Source organism: Cuculus canorus, chromosome 2 (assembly GCF_017976375.1).
Source record: "Cuculus canorus isolate bCucCan1 chromosome 2, bCucCan1.pri, whole genome shotgun sequence".
NCBI classification, from domain to species: Eukaryota; Metazoa; Chordata; class Aves; order Cuculiformes; family Cuculidae; genus Cuculus; species Cuculus canorus.
This window is the reverse complement of record NC_071402.1, coordinates 21197423-21221772: the sequence shown is the minus strand read 5'-3', so window position 1 is coordinate 21221772 and position 24350 is coordinate 21197423. Positions and strand designations below refer to the sequence as shown.

General features: G+C 36.7%; 1 protein-coding gene across 2 annotated transcripts in view; it reads left to right on the top strand.

Moving 5' to 3' along the window:
• The window catches only part of ZFPM2 (zinc finger protein, FOG family member 2), a 309210-nt gene that overhangs the window by 164951 nt on the left and 119909 nt on the right, over window positions 1–24350 (top strand). The gene's annotated exons all lie outside the window — the stretch shown is intronic.

Genomic DNA, 24350 nt, shown 5'->3' with positions numbered 1-24350 from the left:
GCTCTGTTTTCTGAAAGAGAAGAATGTATGTGTGAGAGGAGTGATATTTTTCATTAGACAAAGTCAGAAAGTTTCTAATTAGGAATAAAACATCTATATTGTCATGTGCTCATCTAATTATATATGCATATGTCATTACCAGTACCACATATGTGCCAACTGGTAGTTATGAAGAGGTGTAACTGTAATTTATCGTTGTTCAAACACAAAAGTAAATGGAATGACGAATGAATAAGCCATTGCACCAGTGTTAACAATAAAAGCATGACTGACTTCATTATCATATTGCCTTTTGATTCAATAAAATGCCATTGCTTACTCTTTTAATATCATGTATGGAAGCATTATAAATTGAAATAAAATAAAAAATCATCGAAGTGGATTTATAGAGAGTAAATTCGCCCCTTATAGGATGTGCATAAGGATATTTGAGCAGTATTTTGCCCACCAAAAATGAGGCATTTTCATGGAACAAAACATACTTTTAGATACAATATAAATAATCAAAATGCTTTTACTTTTTATTTTAGTGGTAACAAATGGAGCCATTTCGAAATCAAGCCTGAAAAAAATGGGAAGAATTTATCTTTGAATGAAATGTTGAATATGTCAAGATTTTAGACATCTGTGTCACAATGCAGGACAGAAATTTTATGACTGATTTTTCTCTATTTCCCCAACTTTGTTTTAGTCTGTGTGCATCCCCAAAGTGTTTCTTGAGTGTTCCGATACTACATTACAATATTTCTGTACAAAAAATAGATGTTTTCCCACATATGCCTTTCCACAACATAGCCTTCAGTAGATTATTGACACAATTTGTCATGAATGTCACTGAAAAATAAGGTACTGGTTGAATTTTGAAGGAGTAGTATTTAAATAGTGATTTCTTTAAAATATTAACTTCTTTAACAACTAGTTTGCCTCATTATTTCTTTCTTTGATGTCTTAGTTGTGAAATACAGTTTCAAATTCATGGAATATCAAAAACTGTCACGTGCCGATTTTTATGGACAAGTCTTTGTGCCATGTGTTTGGCCACAGTGTGCTCGGTGTAGAATTCCAAATACTGCAGTGGGCAAGAAATGAGGTTTTTTCTTTCCTGTTTTGAAACCGCTCTAAGACTAATTTTAGGCAAAATGCAAAACAGAGCACTACACTTTTCTGCCTTACTCCCAGACCAACAATGTCATTAAGACAACTGAATATATCTGAAGAAAAAGTGGTTTGTTTTGTTTTTTTCATGGATATCCCTGCTTTCTCCCTAAAGAAAAAATGATGAAGAGCCATAATTTTACCTTTATAATAACAAGGTATTTCAATTACTTCATTCCTTAGTGGCCAGTGTTGGCCATATACAGCATGTTTAAGACCTGTTAAGCTTGTATGCCAGTGTAGTCAGAGCTTCACTTTAAACCTGACTCTAAAGCAATAAGAGAATATTAAGGACAATCATACAATACATACAAGGACAATCTCCATAAATAATGGAGAATAATGTTTGTGACTATTTGAATTCTACGGGTTTAATTGATGTAACTTTTTGGGGTTTTTTTTTTTTGACTTGAGCCTTCTGCCTCAAGGAGTTCTTGATAGCCAAACTGTGCTATTAAACATTAAAAAACAGATAATGCTGTTGTTACATTACAATGTATGAACCAACACAGCAAAAAGAGGAAATTCCTTCCTCAAAGAATTTACTGAAAAAGAACAGGAGAAGGGTACAATTTGATCACCATTTTTAAGATGGGAGATCAAAGTACAAAGAGATTAATGGACCTGCTTGACAGCACTCTAGAGGTCTCAGGTTTCCTACAGGTTAAGAAATGACTGTGTTACAAGATTATTCCCCAGGATGATGAGCAGACACCCAAAGAATTGTACATTAACAGCCTGTGAATTGAACTAATTTTTATAAACTCTTCATGTAAAAAATGTGAATGAAAAGTAGGCATGTAGGAATCTGTCCACAGACAGAATTCATGACAGAAAAGACGACTAAACTTTTTAAAAATATTATACATTGATATTAACTGTAAAGAAAATGCAAATACAAAGCAGTGTTCGTTTGAAAACATTCTGAAATGTGCCACCTTTGAAAACCAGAAGAAAATAAGTAGACTTCTACAGAAGTCAAATGAATGACTGCTCTGCAAAAAAATACCCATAATTTCATAACTGTTGGGTTAAAATTGGAACATGAAATCCAAATTTGCAAAGAGTGGGATACCTTAGCATGTAAAAGAATGATTAAACCAATAGATAGGACACTGGTGTGCACACTCTGGATTACATCTTTCAAAAGGAGAAAATTATTGATGGTCTAGCAGTGCTATCCTTCCAGTAGGCGAGTCAGTCAAATGCAAAACAGTCTATAATAAAAAGAACTGGTTGGCATAGTAATTGGGAAATGAATGTTATTTGTAGCTCCATATTTCTGTCTTTAGGAGTCTAAGAACTAGGAGGTTGGTATTGATAAGAGGGTTTGTGTATAAATCCTGTGTAATGAGGCTGTGCCTCTTCAGTTATTTGTATTAATTTTAACTTTAGATATGAACATCATTCTCTGAACGGGGTGACAACTAAAATAAGTAATTTCACAAATGTCTGGGGGGAAAAAATTACTCATTTTAGGAAAAGAAATCCCTCTGTTCTTTGTCGGTTCTTTGGTTGGGTTTGAGTGCGGAGTTTTGCAGCAGGGGGAGTCTGAGGTTGTGTACAGAATCACTTTAGATATCATGGCATGCTCTATAGATTATAGCAGCATTTATGCAGATACTGGGAAAGATAAGTTCTGGTTTGTATGAAGGAAACTGTTATGTAGGAGAACTACTAACTATAACATGTAGTTCAAGAGGTAGAAATATCCTTGCTATCCTTAACTCACATCAAAAACTCTCCAAATGCCTTAAGATCTGCATCAACTCCAGTCATTGATATTACCACAATTTTTTAATTGTCATGTTTGGCTGATTATTCAGTGATCCCTTTCCCTTGCTCTGTCTTCTGATGTTTATCTCTTATTTCTGTTTCTGGCACTTACCTTGAGCCCTTCTCATGACCTTTTCAGTCTATCCTAGTCTAGTCTTCCAACTGTGCTTCCTTTTCATCTCTCCAATTTCTCTGTCCTTTTTCTTACTGGCCTTCAAGACATCTTCGTCAACACTCAATGGCTTGCCCTTCCTTAATTTCAAACTCCACCCCAGACAGGTAATCTAGAGTGCACTGGCTAGAAGTAGCCTTTGGAGCTGTTATTAAGCAAAAAAACCTGAATGGAAATTTTGTGTAGAATAGAAATGTGTGATTTCCCCCCCCCCCCCCCCGTTCAGGGTAGTACAGTCATTGTTGTGGGTAGTATAGGGCTAACTTGGAAAGTATCTTTATACTTTCATTGACGTCTATTTCTTCACTAGTTCTAGGGACACAAATCGGCTCATGTCTTTGGACATTAGGTGCACACTGTGAGGGCAAGAAGGAATCTCTTGCCTCGGTCCCTGCCCAAGTTTAACATTACACACTATTAGTCAGGTGTATTAAGGGCTTACTATGCCATCTTCTGCTTAAGCATCAGACAGGGGTACTACCAGAGGCAAGGTAGCAGCCTCGATGGGCTGGTGCATTAAATCCGTGTTTTTATGATATGTTGACAGACCCTTACCTTAAACAGTGCTAGCAGGCACTGCTGTAATAAAACCAAACTGGCTCATGTGCTACTTCCGAGATTTTCCGTAAAAGCAGCATAAATGTTAATGAATAAATAATCTTCTCCTAAATTTCATACAATAACTGAGCTTACCCCAGGCAGGATGTGCCACTGTAGATCAGGGTCTGAAATATGTGAGAATTCCTTATTCCTGGTAGTGTGGTGAGGGGAAAAGTTTGTCATTCCCCATGCCATTTATTTCTCTGTAAGGTGTTGAGGGCTTAGGTCTCTTGTCTTTACACATCCTTGCTCATACTAAGTCGCTAACACTAGGAGCTAACAAAAATTTTTGGAGAGAAGAAAGATAACGGGGAAAACATGCAAAATATTAGTTAAATTAATAAAATAATCCCACTTCCCTGATCTTGTGTGCAGAAAGAAAAGAAGAAATTGAATTGAAAATGCATTAGGTAATGCCTGATCTAGGAATTAATCTGCTTACTTACACACAGCAGAGATACAAATTCTCTTGAGATAGCTAACTTGGTTTCTGATGTGGTATAATCCATGTTTACACAAGCATACTTAAATTGCACTGAATTGCAGAGAGAAAAGATTCCTGCGTAAAATGAAGCAGAGATGGAAAGCACAATGAGGAAAAAAAATCTTTTTATCATTCAGAAGTCTTCTGTTTCTCACCATTCAAAAGAGCACATTAAAAGAAATATGTTACCTCTGATTTGAACTGGAAAAAAAGGTGCCTGTTTTAATTCAATCTCCTTACTACAGGAGCCTTTAGTTACATTTGTGGTTGAGTGAATGAGGCTGCATGAAAATGTAAAGTTGTTGTTGTTCAGCCTCAATGGAAATGAAGGTGCTGGAATCATACTTTCAACCTTTCCTATTTTTCAAGAAATAAGTTCAGTTTGTGTAGTGCACTTTATTCCTTTGCATTTGGATCAGTGTTTATTGACAAATGCCTGTCCTGTTGTCACAGCTCAACCTAGCTGTGCACTGGGGAACAAGATGTCGTTTTAAGTTTTCTGAGGAAGCACCTCAGGTATCCTGTCATCCATGGCTAACTAGGAATTTGTAAGTGATGTTAAGATGACTCTTGGTTTCCTTGAGACAGAGAGTATGGCCCACCCTGTTTGCCTGCATTTTATATTCATCTTTGGAAAAGAATTGGAGATGTGTTTTAATTTTGAGAGATTTTCGAATTTGTGAAACATTTTGTTGTGAAATAGAGGCTCACCTTAAGGGAGTTTTGCAGCTTTCCGTATATAAAAAAACCCAAACCAACCTTAAAGGAAAAGATGTACATCATCTGAGATCAATTACTCAACAAATTCTCTGAAGTATGAAGGGAGATCATGGCTACCCTGTCTGTGATCAGCAAAGGAATTGCTGTTCTGTCTAGTTGTACCCTTAGCTGTGAGTGTTAGGGGATTGAAATAGGACATGAAGCCCTAAAAGGTGGAGCGCAGAGCAATGAGTGAGTTGTCTGCAACCCTCATAAAGGCATTAATGAAGGAATCCAACTTTATTCAGTTTTAATAATGCATAATTAAACCTTAAAACTTTCAGAACTTCTGAAAATTAAGACTCCTAACAGAGCAATTAGTAAAACATTATTATATTTGGGGATTTAAATAGCAATATAATAGTAAATGTACTCTTAAGAAGAAAAATGTAGTGTAAAGTGACACAATACTGAGCTAACATTGCAAAGAAATCCTTGCTTTCTGTAGCACCTGTAGACTTTTCAGTATTTTTCTATTTTTTAATATTTGTTTATACTTTATTTAGTTCTCCACACGGTTCCTCTGTATTCTATATTCCAGGCATAAACAGAAGAAAAAGAAATAAATATAGGAATTTTTAGCTTCTGCAATACTAGTGGCAGCACTTGATATTTCCAACTGAACACTTTTTTTCACAGAGACAAGAGTCAATCCTTGCCCTATGTATGTTTTTGTAATCTCTTAACTGTTGTTTTAGAAATTATCATATTCTTTTGTAAGTTAAAATATATATCTCTCCCTGAAATATTTTTATTCTACCAGAAATCTCACATTGTAGCATAAAAAGACATATAGAATTGTCTGGAATCCCACAGATTTTTTTTATGAAGTTATAAATGCACTGAATACCATGCAACCAGAATAGGAGATTTGTCACCAATATATGTGGCTATATTTTTGTTTAATTAAATCCTCCACATTGCATTACAGCAATTTCTTCAGAAACACTTTCTTAGATGTTTAAAAATCAATTACCCATTGACACTCACTTCAGCAAGTGTAAGTGCTGTAGCAGCTGTGTGCATGCCGAGAGTGGTTCTGCTCCTTTCGTGAAGAGGAAAGGTGAAAGTTTGAGACAGAAGATAGAGTAAAATTTAAATCTTCTCTCAGTGCAGCAATGTTCCAGCATAAGGGCGTCCTATTGAAAACAAGCATCTCAGTTTGTACCTGGTAATTGTATTTTTTGTGACTTTGTTCTTTACTCCAAATATGCCAATTAAAAAGGTAAAGTTAAGGAAGAGGAAAGAATGAAGCTATAAAAAGCCTAAATTTCCCACCAAATGGGAGATTCCCACCAAAATGGCTTGTTACTACAAGTGCTAAAAGGACTGTGCCTAGCGGAGGTTGTTTCTGTGCTGTACCATGCAGATATGGTTTCTATTTGAATGCCACTGTTATAATATTATGATAGTGGATTGACACTCTTTAGGATTGTGAAGCCTGAAATGCTTCATTATATTATAACTATTATGAATTTAGTAACATTGCATTGAATTTTAATAATTGAGAAGCTGCTGTGCTCCTAGGCTCAAAGGAGCCATTCAGCTCTGTTGTGCCGATAGGGAAAACAGCAGCAGTATGGTAGCCAGTAAAAACTATTATTTATCCCTAGAGAGAGAAAAAATATGTAACTTGGTGGCACACACAGCTTTGTGCACCTGTCTACAGCTATACTACAGCCAGTGGTTATGAGAAACATCTGTATGAAAACAGATGTTTTTCATAAACTGTTACAATTTACCTTCATTTAGTGTTCTGTAGAAGCAGCACGAGGTCACATTTAAACATTTCAATGTGATCCTTATTGAGTTTTAATTTTTTCAGTGTACATTGTTTTTACATGTAAGGAAAGAGGAGATAGATACTATCAGAACATTAACCTAGACCCAAAACTTCATGGTGAACTATTTGTTTGTGCAACATTTTTAGAAGAAAGGTAACATTAATCACTAGGCCTTTTTAAACCAGTGTGGAGAGAGAGGAAAGTATGATAACATACATTAAAAGACTAATGATTGCTCAGTCGAACTTTTGCTGGCACCTCCTTAATCACTTAAATTGTGATACATGTTGTACTTTGGAGGGTAATTTCAGATCTAATATAGTGCTGCTCTCTTATAGTGTGTGTTGCTATTTGAAGTTTGGGCCCTCTTCAAACAGAAAAATATCGGAGGGATGGGTGGAATAACACAAGGTTATTTTAAGTTCTTACCAGCGGTGGTTAGATGAGTTAAAGTAACGTCAACCACTCTGCTCCCAAAACAGCTTCAATGTATGGCTTTAACTCCCCACTGAACAGCAAGGATTTGGGATTGCATGCCCTGAGACACAGAGGAAACAGAGGTGAGCCTAGGATGAGTTTGACAATTCTGTTACACTTGTAAGCTGCAGAAGCAGCCTGCTTGTTCCTACATGCACAGCAAAATGACCTCAGCTGAGAACAATGTGTATTCTGCATTCATGAGATTCAAATCCTCAAACTTAATGGGCAAGACCCCATGAGGCTTGATGTATTGACATTGAATGTATTGTTTTGAATAGAAGAGTAAAAGTGTGACGTCAGTCTAGTCGTTAGTGTTACCAGGCTTGGATTTTACCTATGCTGGTTCGTGGCCTGATTTTGCAGGTCCTGCAGTGTGTGCCCAGCTGCTGAGCACTGATCTTGGGTAGTCCCGCGGGTAACGTGACTGTGCATAAGGGCTTGGATTACTGGAAATCTTTAATCACTTTTGAGTTTACCTTTCTTCCCAACTTCATGCACGCGAAGGGGGAATGAATTAAGAGATAGATTCAAATAAACCAAATGCGTTACAGAGAAAAAGAGCCAGCTATGGTATGCCCTATAGCATCATTCGAACTCCATGGATGTGCATTCTCCAGATTTCAGTACTGTGTGCCATGAGATGCAAGAATGCTGTGTTGGTGAACTGAGCTGATCAGCATAATCTCTGGCAATCCTGACAGGAGTTCTTTAGATTTCCCTTCTATGTGTATATGCAGAAGAATGGGAGAACACTGACAATATGGCCCTTGCAGCTGTCAAGGTGCCTGAAAAAAGTACATACATATATATATATATATATATTTATATGTACTTGACAGAACTGAGGTGGGAGGCAATGCAGAGTTTGGCAATGCTCTTACCTACCGAAGGATTTTCAAAGTTTAATGACAGGCTCTGAAAGAGCATTACTTGCTTTGTGTCTGCACCACTACCACTCTGCAGTGATACTAAAATCATTGAAAATCTGGATTGGTGTTGAATGAAAGAGTCTACTAAATTTTATTAAAAGCAGGGAGTAAAGAGGAAGGGAACAGAAAATTAAGTATCCAAAAAGTATGTGTCAGTTTCCCAAAGGAAAACAGTGTATGAGGCAGCAGAAGGTGAAATAAGAGACAAAAAATGCCTGGTAAGGTGAATATTTTTTTAATGTCCTAAACCAAAAATTTTATAAACATTTTAAATTAGTCCTCAAAATGCAGGGAGCTTAGCTGTAAAATCCATCTGATCACTATTAGGCTTACATGAGATTACAAAAGCCTGCTGATAATAGAGTTAAATTCAATTTCAGAGCGTTGCAGTGAGGACATGAAACTGCAACAAACCAGTAGTATTGTTCGGGAGAAAAAGAGGGGATTCTCAGAGCACAAAAATACAGTTAAGAGGATGGTGTTTACACACTAATTGACTTCAGGAGTAATTTTTCTGATTCTTTATTTTCAGAGTTTAGTTTAGTTAAGACATGAAAATAGAAAATGAATGGTATAATAAGGGAGAATTTCAGAACTTTGGTGGGTAAGGAGGAGGCCTTTGGATGTCATATATGAACACCTTTGTTTACCTTGATTTTATTTGTTTGACTTAGTTCTGAGCCAAACCCTGGGTAGGTGAGGGTTACTGCGCTCCTGAAACTGATAAATCATAGCTTAAATTTCCCCTCTTCTTTGCTTTTTTGTTTTGTGTTCATTGTTAAATAAATCTCCAAAGTGCCTGGGTATGTGTAGAAAGTTAACTACACAGTCGTTGCAGCAATTGAAACCTTCACCAAGTCAGAAGAGAAAATTCTAAAGGGAAATACACTGAGGCTACATGTCAGATGTTTCTCTCTTCTTTTCTCTTCCTCTCTTTTTATGCACACAAACACCCATATGCACATGCACATATATTAATATATGTAATATATGCAGATATTGATGGAATTCTATGAGTTGAAAGAGAGGGAAGATGTCTTTAAGGATCCATATCTCTCTCGGCAGATATATGTTATTATCACTGAAATGTGGCCTTCAGTCTTGAAACAGTTAAAAGAGTTCTACGGCCACAAAAGAAGAGATTTCTTCAGAATTATCTCCCGCCTCACATTTGCTCTTAGGCAAGCAGTTTAAAAAAGCCCAGTGATTGAGCCAGTGATCCAATTTGAAATGCAGAAATGATTAGAGCTGCTTGCCTCATTTCATATCGAAATTCTCTGATTTATGACAGGGCTGCAGCCAAGATCTATCTCCAAAGGGAATTAGTGTGCAAGTTTGCATATTTTTGTTATTTAGGTTTCTGATAGCAGCTGCTAGCTAGAAATACTGAACTGGGAGGTGGTGGTGCAGGGTTTTTCAGCCATTGGAGCAAGGAAAGATAAGAGCCTTATGTTTAGGACATTTAGACCCCTTGACCATTTCACCATACAGTAATTTTTAAACTTGGATTGCAGTATTACAGGAATCCAGCAGAATGGTTAATTGTAGTTGTGGAGAAAGGAATTACCAAAATTCTGTCTCCATGTTTTAACTAGGGGAATTTTAATGAGGCATAAAACTTCAATCATGCAACTGACCTGTGGGGCAGAGTGTAGAACATATAATGAAACAGAAATAGAATTCTGAAAAAAAATTATTACCTTATCTGGAATTTACATGAAGTGTTAACAGGAAATTATGCAGTGGTTATAAATGAAAAATATGGGATTTAATGTACTTATTAATAAAGATTTGTTACATACATGATACCAGTGTCCCAAATCTGCTGTCCGCAGCTGTCCCCAATTTCTTATTTCTCTGTCCTCAAATGCATTTAGTGTCTTCTTTTTACTCCGGAAGCTAAGGCCAATATCCATTTAACACCAGTTTCTAAGACAAACGGAAACATCTTTGTGTAGGGGTCGAGGACTGAGGAATTTCCCTTTTCTGCAGCATTCAGACACTCATAAAATTCAGAGGTTTTCATTTGGAATTCAGTTAATGTTTTCTTTGGATTTGTAAACCTTCTGTGATGAGAAGCAAAGAATGAGCACATGGTAGCTCTTAATAAAAAGGGGGAAAAGCTCTCTCCATTGAATGAAAGATGAGTAACTGCCAAATTATGCTAGTATTGCACTGAGCAAAGAAATCACACTGTGAAAGTTTATTACCTTAGCTACTATCCGGCTCCATATGGAGTCATTATGGCCTAGAGTCTCAATAGTGCTCCTAAATTGACCTCACCATAATGCAGCTGTGCTTCCAGGTATTAAAACCTCTCTCATATTTCACTGAATATTCCCTAGGGGATCCAAGGTTATTGTAGTAAAAACTTTAAAATTTGATTACTTTGTTCCTTGACAAAGAATTCGGTAAGAAGATCATACAGAGCTATTGTGCGAGTTATTTCTTTCAAATCAGTTTGTCTTTCACGCTTGTATTTTTGCATTCCCACATTTGTTATTTAATGGTAATTCTGCTCATAGAGCTGGTCGTGTTTGGTGCTTATACAGTTATCTAATTGACCCACGTTCTTTTTAAATTCACTGTGAGCATAGTGTTGACCTTAAAAGAACACTGTTATACTACACCTAAACCAGCACTGACACTGGGGCTGAACTTCCCGTCCCTCTCCACAGACGGTGGCAATGGGAATTCACTTGTTACAGTAGCACAGTTGAAATGACAATTTAAAACATTGTGCACCCATAAGTGAAGAGTTATCAAAACAGGGACATAATGGAAATGGAGAAAATAGGAATGACGATGGCTTTGCTTGCAGCAAATTCATCCTCTTGCTTGGAACCATTATTCAGACAAAACAGACAATGGAGTCAGTGAAATTGTAACTTAAGAGAAGGACATAGTAGGGACTATTTTTTATAGAGTCATATATATATTAAGACAATCTATGAGTCTTCTAATTTTTTCAGTTTCCATAATAATAGTATAGGGCAGCATCTATTGGAGATTATTTGAAATACAAAGACGGTGGATTTTTTTTTCTTTTTTTTTTTTTTTTTTTTTTTTTAACAGTAACAGAAGAATTCCAGCAGAAATAGAAAAGAATTAATCTTTGGACGAAGTCCACCTTCTCTGTTTGCAGTAGAATTGAGCAAGCTCTCTTTCCTACTGCCTTCTTCAGCGATTTGATTGCAATGGATTCTGTGCCGGCTGTACTATGAGTTTTATGACTTTGTGAGAAAAGATGAATATAGCACTATAAATCTCCCTTCTGAATGCTATTTTAGCTCCTCTAAAGATATTGTAATCTAGTCTATCCATGCTATTTGCAGAAAAGCAAGAGATATAGTTTTTGTTACCAGTGACTGAAGTTTTCAGAACATGGACTCCATCTGTGGGCCTGAAGCTTCATGCGGGCAATCACTGATGTATGTGATTTTTTTTCCATTTTCACTTGTGCAGGCAGAAATTGAGATCTTTATGTAAAAATATGGTACAATTTTGCTCAAATAAAAGGCTATGTTTAGAGTTGTATTAGAAACTCCAGTGGTATGGAGAAGGTGAGGATTAGTATCCATGGCCATTGCATTAGTTGGCAGGGGATACATTTGGTCTTAGAGAAGCCCCTAACTCAGCAAAGATGGAATAAGTGTTTTCCTTAACATAATATTATAGTGGGAATATAAAATATTTGCATTATGAAACAAAGGCTATAAACTAAAAGCATGTATGGGTCTTCCTGAAGAACACGACAGCTATCGCTCTTGCTTTTTATTAGTAAATTTTTAAGCTATCAATCATTTGAGTTTAAGCTTTACTATGAGCTGTCAAGTTTGAGAATATCCATGCATGCAAAATATAGTTCCACAAAGCATTATTTTTAAAGAGTATTACTTTAATGATATATCATAAAGATTGATCTTCTATATTGCTCTCATAGCCAGTAAAAGTTAAACTACTAAGTGGGTAGTATGGCTAACTTGGATAAGTGCAGCATTAAAGTAGATACACATTAGCCAATATAAGGCATCAGAGGTAAAATCAAAAGATTAAATTTGACAGAGGAACCACATTTAATTTCTTCCAACTCCTGTGATTCTATTGAATAAAACATAGTTTAAGTACCTTTCTGGACTGCACTAACATCTGCTGTTCTTGGAAAACACTTTTTTCCAAAAATAGCCATGTTACTGGGAAATGTTGGCCCACAATGGCTTGCAGGGAGCAAGCTGTCTTCTTGTAATATCCTTACTAATTAATTCTCATGAGACTTGCTCCTGGGCTAACTATTGTGAGCCCAGCAGTGTGAACAGGTTAGCTGGGAAAGTCGTAGCGAGGGATGTGGTGGCAGCATCAGAGCCCACATGTGCATGTGCGTATATATATCCCCCCAAAAAGAGAGGAAAGAAAAAAGGAGTACAAAACAGTCAAAGACAGGCAATAAAGAATAGTTACTTGGTTCTCTAGTGGCTCTAGTTCTTACAAATTACATACTGGGTTCTATTAATTATTTCCAGAATGACCAACTGGACATCTTCCCAGACCTTATGAATTTATCTTAGCAAATCACTCAAGTATGATTGATTTTGATTGTGTAAGTATGGAAACAAAATCATTCTTGAAGAAGATGGGCAACCCACTTATATCTGGAGACCTGTCATCCCTCAACAAAATTAATTCCTAATGAACAAACCCTGTGAGCTTCGTGTTTGTGCTGACTTCAGTGGTGGCAGACTGATCATGGCAAACAAGCCATGATTTCACATGGATGTGTGAGTGCAGACACATATGCCCAACACGCACCACTCATACACACATACATTTTCCAGGAACCCTACTTTCAAAATGCTTCCTCAAAGAAGAAGGGAAAAATAGTTTTAATTTCACAGAACTGACCAGGAGAGATAATGAAGTACTTTCAAAACTCTTTATGTGTGGAAGCCCTAGAGGCAAATCCCAGAGCTTTCTTACTTTTAGCAACCAATTACTGCAAAAAAGAAAAAGAATTTCCTCAATTATGAAGTACACTAATGCAGAATGCACAGACTCAATTTCACAAAGTGTATTGGAAAGGCAGCATTCCCATAATTAATGAGAAAATGCTGCATGTGTTCGGACCTTCTGTTAATTGATTAAATGAGTCTACGTCTAAATCTGATTATAATCACAATGTGGCAGTACATTTGAGCGAGTGTGTAAGAGGTAAAGGGACTCTCTGTGCCTCTCTCTTACACTTTCAGATGTGTGGATGCATCCTGCCTCCTGCTCCTCCTCTCCAAATTGTAAGAACGGGGAAAAATTGGGCTAATGGGAAAGGTAGCAAACTTCCCTCTTGAAAGCTGGATAGCTTAATCACAATTGCTTGAACAATTACTCATGGTTTAGTGTCTTTTAGCGTGCTTTGTGGCATATGTCAGTTTGATGCTTATTGTGGCTAACAAGTGCTGGTTAGTTTGCCTGTGGTGTCATAATAAAACACAAAACCTGCCATGTGCTTGTCATTTTTTTTAAAGAAGGCCACTGTGTTCCCTAAGGGTTGTGAGAGAAGTTCATCCCATTGAACTGGTCAGCAAGATATCATTAGCTCGTTGTGTACATGAAATCCAGGGGTTAGAGCACCAAGCGTCACAAGCCAGTTTCTTTACCTCCTTGAGCTGATCAGAGGATCAGAGTATCAAGGAAGGATTAGCACTGACTTGGGATTTGTGTGATTGGTTAATTTATTGCGGCGATGGCAGGCCTTTCATCTATGGCAACATTTAATCAGCACGGCCATGGAGGCTATTACGGGTTAGCTCTTTTCTCAAGTCAGCCAGGGCTGCACCATCAGCCCTATCACAATTCCCCTGAAATTTCCAAATTATCTGGAACAGGCTTTAGCCTCACAGTAATAAAAATTAGAAGAGATTCCTGATAGCACTGGTGGAAAAAGCTTTCACTTGCACAGGGCAAATTATAAATAGTATGAACGTGCACTTTAAAAAAAAAAATTCTCCACCTCTTAAGAGATGTGCAGGACTTATCACCCCTGCTCTGATCCAAATCCTCGTGGTTGAAAATTTATATTAGATTTTATCAGTGAGGCCTAAGTCTAGAAAAATCAATGAAGGTTATCTTTTATGTTGCAGGAACTTGTGGAAATATTGATTTTCATTTTATAGTGAATTTGGAGCATGAGTTGGTAATCACTGCTGAGCTGACTACAATGTTTGCCTACTGTATCTTTTACTGAGTTTTGCTCAAGTATTTAAGATAGTATATTCCTGTTGATTTTAGCATGTAGTTTGAAGTCAAATGTTTCTTAATACATATTGGTGCATCTCTTGTTATATAATGTAATCCTTTGGCATAATGGTGATTAGCTAATGTCTCTTGAATGATTTCTGAGTTTAATAGTGATGTTCAGAATGAGAAAGAAGGAGATTTCAGGACTCCCCTCATTTATCTTGCTTCTTTTTTCTTACCAACATTAAAATACTAAGTCAAATACAGGGTTTCAGGGAATATAATGACAAATAAGACAAAGGATGCTGAAAGATAAAATATCCATGTATAAAAAGTTAGGAACCTGGATAACCGTTAGTATAAATTATAGATATCACATCTATTAAGCATTGAATCAGAACTAATGAAAGCTAGAAAAAGTTCTACTAATAAGAGATACCATGGTCACAATTTATTAAATTACTCTAGATCCTTCATCTTGCCTTTTAAAAATGTTTTAACTAAGTAAAACAATGATTCAGAGAGTTATTTCAGGGTTTTTCTCATGTAATGCCCTTACTCGTTCTTTGTGTTTTTTATTTGTGTACAGTAGGTCTGCTTTTGATATAATTTCTATTGGCGGTGTATCCAGGCAACTGGTTTTAAAATGGATGAATTCTTCAAGAAGTTATTTGAATATTCACATAAATCTGTTCCTGCCAAATTTATGCCATTTTTGTTTTGATTTTAGGTAACATGTATGTGATTGAGTTCTTTCAGACCTGATATCGGAAAAGAAATTATTAATACGTCCTTCACATAATCTAACTTCTGGGGAAGAGAAATAAAACTTTGTGACTTCGGTAAAGATAAAGCCTAACTGACCATGAGTGCAGGGGATCCTCTCAGATAGCTAGTCAGAGTTATAGAAAATATTCTTAAAAATAGTAGGAAAAACAAATGTATAACTAGTTTTAAGTATATGTTTTTACAGTACAGGCTCTGGTTTTTCCCTTCTTCCCATGCCCTTTGGGCAGTACCTGTTGTTTCCTGAGTACAGAAGGCACAATGGTAGTATGTACTTTGCCAAGCAACCTTTTCAAATAAGTATTTACATGTATAACTTTTTCTTTAAGAACATTGGTGCAAGGAAATACTGTTCTGCTGGAAGAGAAAGGCTTTTTGCAAAGTACATATCCTCAAATGCAGTTGAAGAACACGATACTGCAGGTATCCCTGAGCATTATCTCTAAATACATGGTCATTCTTAGCTGCTCCAAACTTAGTGGAAGTGTAGCTACCTGGATATTCTGGATGGAGCAGCTGCAGCACGATGCTGAGGAACATACAAGAATGCACTTAGCAGGATGCACAGACATATAAAATGCTAGTTCCTAGAATGAACTTTGTGTGTCTCCTTTTTACATGATATTGGCATCCTTCTGCAAGGTAATTATGCCCTATAATGCTTCTAATGCTGTCATTATTGCAACTCCAAGCACAAATCTAGCCTGGGCAGAGAATGGATTGAGAGTAGCCCTGAAGAGAAGGACTTGGATGCTGGTGGATGAGAAGCTGGACATGACCCAGCAATATGCACTAACAGCCCAGAAAGCCAACTTTAATCTGGGGTGTATCAAAAGAAACGTGAGCAGCAGGTTGAGGGAAATGATTCTCCTCCTCTACTCTGCTCTCACGAGACTTCACCTGGAATGTAGAATTCAGTTCTGGAGTCTTCAGCGCAGAAAGGACATGAATCTGTTCAGAGTGAGTCCAGAGGAGAGCCACAAAGATGGTCAGCGGTTGTATCAGGACAGGCTGAAAGTATTGGGCTTGTTTAGCCTAGAGAATAGGAGGCTCCAGGGAGACCTTATAGCAGCCTTCGAGTACTTAAAGGGAGCCTGCAGGAAAGATGGGGAGGGGATTTTTTCCTGGCGGTATAGTGATAGGACAAGGGGGGAGCGTTTTAAACTGAAAGATGGTAGATTTAAATTAGGTATTAGGAAAAAATTTTTTACCATTCGTCTAGGAATGGTTAGACTCGATGACCGAGTGGGTCCCTTCCAACCTAGTGATTCTATGATTCTATGATGAGGCACTGGAACAGGTTGCTCAGAGAAGTTCCCCATCCCTGGAAGTGTTCAAGGTCAGGCTGGATGAGGCTGTATAAGCAACCTGATGTAGTGGAGGGTGTCCCTGCCCATGGCAGGGGGTTTGAACTATGTGATCTTTAAGTTCTCTTCCAACACAAACTATTCTATGACTCTGTGATTATTTTAGTACTCTAACATTCAGTGTTCTTCTTAAGTATTTTAGTTGGTATGTCTTTGCTTGGTTCTATCCATTTTCCTCCAATCATAGTCTGTTCATAGAACACACAAAAATGTTGGGGATTTATAAATATGAGCAATAGTTTGTCAGTGTTTTCAGGGAGAGCAGAATTGTGTCCATTTTGTGGTTTTCCATGTAATGTTTGAGGTGATTGGTATTCCTTTAGCTCGAAATCAATTTAAGGAAAAAAAGAAATTTAATGGATCGAATTAATTAGTCTGGTTGTGGCATTTGTATGAACTATGAATATTGATGGTATATGTAAAAGAAATTAAGGGAGGTTTTACATCCTATAGTGTTAACTTTTATAAAGTACAATGAAGTAGAAAAAGGCGGTTTTTTTTGTCTTACAGAAAAATGTTTATGTGATCCAAAGCCTGTAATCCCTGAGCTTTGCCCCACTGAAACCCATACTGACTTCTCTGGTATTTTGAGCTGAAGTCATGCTAAATGCTTGAAGGATTAGCCTTAATGAGTAGGGGTGGGGGGAGAGAGGTGAAATAACATAGTAATTCTTTTTTCTTTAAATTAAAAATAAAATTATCAACATCATAAAATATTTGACAGTGGTGAAACTACAAAGAAATCATAACCTGTAAAGATTGAGTTAAAAACTGTTTTCTGAACCACAGGTGCAATTCCTTTTGACGTCAATGGGAGTAGTGTATGTGCTGCTGAGAGTAAAATATGACCCGTTGTCTATTCGCTTGTCTGTTAGGGAGCTACAGATAAGCCTGCATAACTGAACAGATATGCTTGGACAGATTTGATTACCTTTGTTAATTGTTAGTCTTGTACCTGGCATTTGCATAAAATTACACTGAATATTTTATTTTGCACACTTTAAGCTAGTGATGAGTTTAAAGAAAACAGTTAAAGGATTCAGTTAGCTAGGATTTGGAACATTTTGCAGTATTCTGTATTATCATTATTGATCTAAAGAACAGGAAGTATTTTGAATTTCTTTTCCAAAATCAATTCACATTTTGCAAAATCATGTATTCTTAGAAGTTCACCAAAATTGGAAAAACTTCTTTTTTCGTTACTGAATAATATACTTCCACGAAGTTTTCTTTGAACTGCCTATAGATTCCAGCAGTGCGTCTTTTCATGATTCTTCTCTGCTGCCATTGGTTAAACACCAATGAGAGACTGCAAAATGATTATGTATGATAAACTGAAGCATTGCTACTGATAGAAATAAACCTTGCTTAGCTGATTTTTGAAGTGGTAGTTTCCAGGCTTGGCTCTGAATTATGGCTTTACCATAACTTTTTGATTTTTAGTCTTTAGATTAAGGTTGAAGAAATGGGGTTTTGCAGTCAGGTTCCTGAGGCTAACTGGGCAATTCATAGTAAGAGAGCAGAGTCTCGCCCAAAGGATGGCCACACCATTACATTACTGTGTGCGTCATGACACCCCATCCCTTTTGAATTTTTCTAGAAACCCTGTGACCTTCTGTAGGCCCCATGATTCTCTTTGTGCCTGGTCAGGGAGGGCAAATACTCACAAGAAAGCTGGGCTTCTAAAGTGAATACACGATGGAGTCTTTAGAGACTGCTCCCGAGTCCTAAAAAGTTCTTCAAGGAAGACACCATTAGACCTTGGTTTGCTCCCAAGGAGGCAAGTCTTTATAAATGACCTGGGCAAATAAATCACATGCAAATATTTTTTTCCTTTCAAAATAATTACATACAACTATAACATAGCCAAAAGAGCTGGGATCCATATCTGCCTGATAGAGTCTTGAAGTCAGCTGGTCAATAGATGAGTTAGGCAAACACAGCAATTTAAAGGTAATATGGAAAGAAGGTGCGATGTCGGGGGATTAAAAGTCTGACCAAAAAAATGGTGATGTAGTAACACTTGCTTTTTAATTTCATTTTTTTTTTTTTTTACTTGGAATAATACGATGGAAAACTAGGATTGCTTTATGTTCCTAGGATTACTGAAGAATTGCTTATGTGTGTAGTATGTTGACTAGACAATACATTTCGAGGTTATTTTGGACATATTCCTGGGAAACAGGCCAAATCTGCTAAGTAGATATGATATTTGGAAAGCCTCTAGGGTGAATCTAGTGATCATATTTTGTAAATACGAAATTGAACTCTAGAAAATGTAGTCCATTTTACTTTATAAAAAAGTTAAGGTAAGTTACTTTGAATGTATATCAAAGCTACAGAAAAGTGTGAAGTATTTCTTAAGCTGAAAAAATATAGTTGGAACATATCCTGAGTCAGAGGAACTAGTTCATGTCCTTCTCCTTGTGAACATTTTCTTATCTAGGTGTATTCCAGCACCATCCTTACATGCGTTATGCTGATCCAAAACCTCAAATTAGCTGGAGTCATTACACCAACCTTAAAAATGATTGGATGAGACCAGAGGTTTGGCTTTTGCCCTGTGCCAGTAGTTTGTCCTTTGGTTTGTATACAGTGCAGGCAAGGTCTGTGAGCCTTTTTTGAAATATAGATGTTTATTAAGTAGAAAAAAAAACGCGCAAGCTGGATTGTTCACTTTATTGGGTTCATTTTTCTGTAAATAAAAATAACACATTAAGATTTTGAACTGCGAATATCATGCACTGACATACACATTCATAGTAATCCAATTATTGTTTTTAAAGCAATTCATTTCTGAAAGTTTGCAACAATTCTAGGCAAACTTAAAGATCTTAGTCAATGTTTCATTTTAATAAAATCGAGTATTGTAATACTGATATTTCACTAATCTTAAAGTACTCAATTTGGTTATCCTATTTCAATTGTAAATATCATCTGTAACTTAATGTACTGGAAGTTTGTTAAATTTTGATTTAACAGGGGCACTGTTCAAAAAAAAATCTTAAATAATTTGCACGCTATTGCAGTCAGTTCAGGTTATATGGCTTCAATTACATGTCAATTTTGCTTTTATAAAGAAAAGTGTTATTTATTAATTTGTTCAAGTTACGTGTATGTTATTCACTTTTTTCTAAAATTTTCAAGTAAAATCCTTTTATTTATGTTGAAGTGACTGAAGTGAATGCCTTAAAATATCAGTTGAATATTTTTCACTCAGTAGAAATCAATTGATATGGTGCATATTTGTCTTAAATTATATACTTGGGAATGCCATAAAGAGTCAGATTCTGCCTAGGAGTGAAGGGTCTCTCTTAATTACATGGAAGGCATGAAGTAAAAGAATCAATAGAATTAATGTCCATGGACCACGTCCTGCTTCCTTCACTTTAAACAGAGAAGAATTTCCTTGGAATTAGTCATTTTCCGCAATTAGTTTTGGAAGACTTTACAACTGCAGAGAACTTCACTTTATCATGACACTGCCACATAGATGTTATAATGAAACTGTCTCAAACATTCAAGTAGATGCAAATATAAATATGATTATAAAATCATCTGCTGCTCTTGTAGAAATTAGAAAGTAAGTTTTATCGTTTGTCTGAATTTTCATGCATTTCAGAGAGATTTCAAGTCCAATACCTGCCCATTAATTTTTAAATCACTGTGGTTAATATATTGTTTTGTTAAAAAGCTGGCAGTCTTCTGTGCAGTACTTAAGAAATAGAAGTTTTAAAAAAAACATTTTAAAATCAGCCTGCTTATAATGCATTATAGAAAAACAGTTCCTGTTTACAGTCAAAACATTTCATAACTAAAAGAAAAAAAGGCAGTGGTGGAGTTTACTAGAAAGCATCCCATTCCTGTTGTCAAGGTTTTAATCAACATCCCAGGCTTTGCAGAGTAATCTAGGTATTTTCTGTTGTGTTTTATTAGTTGGATTCCAGTAATGAGCAAGTAACAAAACTCAGCTCTACATACGAAACTGCCACCTATCACAGTCCTTTCAGTCCCAAATAGGATAACCAGAGCATAACTACTGTGAAGCAGTACAATTATGAATTTCTTGAGGGGGGAAAAAGGAGAGATAAGTGCGTAGAAGTCAGCTAACAGTGATGCATGGGTGGCTACAGCATGCAAAGGGTTAACAAGATTTTCATTTTAGATAGTTGCCGTAGTAACAATCAGAGAGCTCAGGCTGTATCTTTTCTATTTGTGGGGAATGTTTAGATTTACAGAGTAGCTCAGCTTATTATATATCTGCCTTGATTGCTGGATAAGGTTCGTTGATTAAAAACAGAATAAGATGCATTTTTATAATACTAAGGAAACCCATTGCCCCCCGCCCCCACCTCCCATCACTCTTTGTCCAGATCTCTCCCTGCTCTTCCAGTGCTTGTCCACCCAAGGTGTGGCTGTAAATCAAGTTTCACTTGAACTTTCAATGAGCAGAGGCCGATGTCGCCTGTGCTGCATGCAGCGGAAGCACTTGGACCTAAGCATCCCTTTTCTCCTTCTAGCTGCTGATTTGGACCGTAAAGCCATGCCGCAGCCAGTGCCAGATTTGAGCTCTACCTCTTTTGTTTGATGCCACAGCTTGTGTTTGCCGGTTTGTCATCCACAGCTTAGCAAAAGAAAGTTTGATCAGAGGTCACCTCCGTGGTGGAGGAGTGAAGAAACTCAGATTTTCGAGCATCCATCACCTAAGTGTTCCTCTCAGAATTAGCAGGAGCTGTCAGGATCTGCGGGCGTGGACACATCCCTTCAATGTGCAAATGGGGTCTGAGCTTGTTAAAATCAGGCAGCTACTCATTTCTTTCCCTTAAAAACAGAGGAGGCTTGTGACTGCCATAGAGGGGTGCTAGCCGGCCTGAGCTTGCAGTGACCCTCAAGCCAGGCAGCTGCCACGTGAGATGGGTGCCCCGCACAGGTGGTGGCCTCCCGCTTCACCTGGAGGCCCATATCTCCTGGGAGCAGGGAAAAAAACTGCTCTGTTGGGGTGCCAGCTTCAAGTCTGCCTTCAACAGCTGCTGCCAATTAGTGCCAAGTGATATGTGGTAGTTGTTTGAAGCAGAGTTGCTGGAGTACTACAGCATTTTAATGCCAATTACTGTGACAAGAAGAGAAATTCTGGGATAAAGTTTTACTAACTTTTTTGGTTTGATAGCCTGGACTTCTCTGATTCTGCTGGTTTCTATAGCTTTTTCTCTTTTAGAGCTCTTGATTTTTCATGATGCTGTTCATGGTGTTATGTTGCTTTCTTGGCTCCAAAACACATGCACTGAAAGAGGGGCTTTCTTTTCCTTTTATTGACGTCACTGAGATATTGAAGTAGTAGGAACATTTGAAACCTGAAAATTGATTTGAAAAATTTTATTGGAAGCTGAAGGGATTTCATTTGATTTTCTTTGAACCAGGAAGGGCCTTCAAGGAAAAATTACCTTTTGGAATTAAAAAATCATTATTTGTCAAGCTGGTCTGAGCCAACAGTCAAGTCTTTTTCTAATCACGTAATTCAGTTCGCAGTGCAGTGATAACCAGTGTCATTGTTATTACTACTCAGAGTTTTCATTTCATAGAAAGAAAAAAATTAATAATTAACCTGACTTCTAGGATGTAGGTCCAAATTTATTGTTCTTTTTCATGCTCCCTAGTTTTTAAAGTCAGCCCACTTCCACTTTAGAACCTCTGCTTGGATTTGTGATCCCAAATAGAGGCTTATAGCTCCCATTAGAGAACACGGAGCTGCGGCACTGCTGCCCTGAAATAAATTGATCAGGAGATAGGGGACCAGCAAGAGTTTAACACCAAAATTTTGCAGTCATAAGTGTACCCAGTTATTCCATTCATCATTTGCATACTGTTTTGTTTCTACGCACGAAAGTGAATAAACTCATTCACTCACTTTATGCAAATTATCAATTTCTTATCAATGCCATCATCTAAACTAAGGATACCAGTCTGTGTATATCCATCAGTCCTAGAAATGGACATTGGTTGAAAGACAAATTAGTGCTGCAAAGAATTTAAAAATTTAAATTTATTTCTTTGTGAGAAAAAAAAAAAGAACAAACTTGCCTAGCTGCCAGCTTCTTCTATTGCTACTTATTCCAAGGGGTAGGTTTTTTTTGAGTTCCCTAAAATATGTTAAATGGGAGCTGTTCAGACATCATTCATTCTTATTTTCACATTATAAAGAAAACACCAGGTCCCTATCTCCCTTTTAGCCCTTCTTTTATGTGTAAATGTTTCATAAGTAACTGAATGAATTTTCTAAGTAAAATGTATTTTCTTGGAGCTGTTTTTACTTACAGAAATTCTTTTACTCTTGCACCCAGCTTCATTGTCTTCAAAACCAAAAGCTTGAAAACAGCATTCCTAGACTACTTCTTTGTTTCCAGATTTTAAGATCTATTATGCATAGTGTAGTGCATAATCATAATTATGCATTCATGATGATGTTTGTACTGGCTTAACTCAGGAATAGTGTGAGAAAGCTAATCTCGAAGCTACAGGCTGTTTTCCTGCACTTCAGATTCTGATCTGAGCTGTTTGTTGAGTCTTACTGGAACCAGAACCCCCTACTCACCAGTCCCGCTGCTGGACTCTCCATCTTTATCTCCAGTCCCAGTGAAGGACCTTCACCCATTCTTTGAAAACTTCTTTTTTTCATGGAAACATACATAGTTGCAGTTCTTCGTCATGCTGCATATCATCAGTACACTGCAGCAATTTGAATGAGACCAGCATTACACAACTATGTCATACAAGCTGCAAAAAAATGAGGATCCTTTTAATCTGCCACTGGGCATTTTAGGGAACTTCATTTTCATTTTTATGTGAGAACAGCAAAATTAATCCTCATGCTTTTAAAGCAGTGGGGAAAAAATGACCTGATTATGTATAACATATTCTTCAACGGGAAGAAAGTAACTACTTGCAAGGTAAAGGTGATGCTCTGCTCAGTTCATCTTCTTGGTTTAAGCCTTCTGAAATGATAAAGAAAATGTAAGCACCATTAATCCATAATTCAGATCTGTGAAAGATCATATTGATGAAAAAGCATAGAATTTTGAAATATAATTTCTCTTAAATATTCATATCAATCAGTTAGTTACCCAATATCATTGTTATTTATTTAAAATCTATACAACATTTGACAGACTGGAAGAAAGAATAAAACCCCTAAAATACTGTATACTCATATGTTAATTTCTACTCAACTCATTTTCTTGTGAAATCTATTTTAATATTTTGGGGGGGGGTTCACTGATAATATTTGGGAAGGGGTTTTCAGTAGAACCAAACAATTTAATAATTTTACATAAAAAAACTGTTTGTATCTTAGGAAAGTTTAGTTAGCTAAAGGAAATTTTACAATGTTCTACCTTTGATAGATTAGAAAATAGGTAAGAGAATAAAGCATAACCAAAAATTCCTATTATTTTCAAACTTTTCAATCAATATTATATGTATATATTTAAAGTTAATTCCTGTCCTCATTACTTGAAGACAAGAAAGTGTAGAGTAACACTGAAGATCTCTAATGGAACCTTTTTCCAGTTTATTTTTATATAACCGGTCAAGAATCATGCATAATGCAACAGTGTACCAAGTAGCAACACATTCACAGGGGATAATTTAAACTTGGTTTTTATGGACACAAGAAGCTGATTTTAAAGCCATCCCTAAGAAGATTGTCCTTGATTTTACATTATCCTGGATGGATGTTTCAGTTTCTTCCAGTTACTATCATATTCACTGGGTAAAAAATATCCTGGTGTCTGCTTAATAGTGATGGAATTTTCTACATGAAGATGTAAGGAGGAA